The following is a 363-nucleotide window of genomic DNA, read 5'->3' as shown; positions in this document are numbered from 1 at the left end:
GCGTCCCTGACACGAGCCAGCAACGCTGATAGCAGGGAGCTCTGCTTCACGTATCAGGAGTTTGCCTTGAAATCCCAGGGGCTGCTCCTTGAACAACACAGACCATTCACCTCTGCTGCCCCCAGCCTCCCCGGGGACCAAACACCACAGCTCAAGGCTCTCAGCGGTGGCCTCCCAGCACAGAAACCCTGGCACACCAGCATACGGACCGGAGAAATGATCACAGATACAGCGAATATCCCCGCGAAGTGCTGCCCCGCTGGAGGCGGCAGCCTGGGAAGTGAAGCGAGGCACCGGCTGCCCGCAGGAGCATCGCTGCCGGGCGACCGATGCCGCGGGGAGCGGGGGACAGCCCGCCCCGCT

The 363-nt window shown here is 64.5% G+C and overlaps 1 protein-coding gene across 1 annotated transcript in view; it reads right to left on the bottom strand.

Annotated features, from left to right (window-relative positions):
* The window catches only part of LOC104497351 (G protein-activated inward rectifier potassium channel 1), a 37364-nt gene that overhangs the window by 36396 nt on the left and 605 nt on the right, over window positions 1-363 (bottom strand). The gene's annotated exons all lie outside the window — the stretch shown is intronic.

Source organism: Buceros rhinoceros, unplaced genomic scaffold (assembly GCF_000710305.1).
Source record: "Buceros rhinoceros silvestris isolate BGI_N320 unplaced genomic scaffold, ASM71030v1 scaffold6950, whole genome shotgun sequence".
Lineage (NCBI taxonomy): Eukaryota > Metazoa > Chordata > Aves > Bucerotiformes > Bucerotidae > Buceros > Buceros rhinoceros.
Note: the sequence above shows the minus strand (reverse complement) of the source record. Positions and strands in the feature narration are given on the sequence as shown.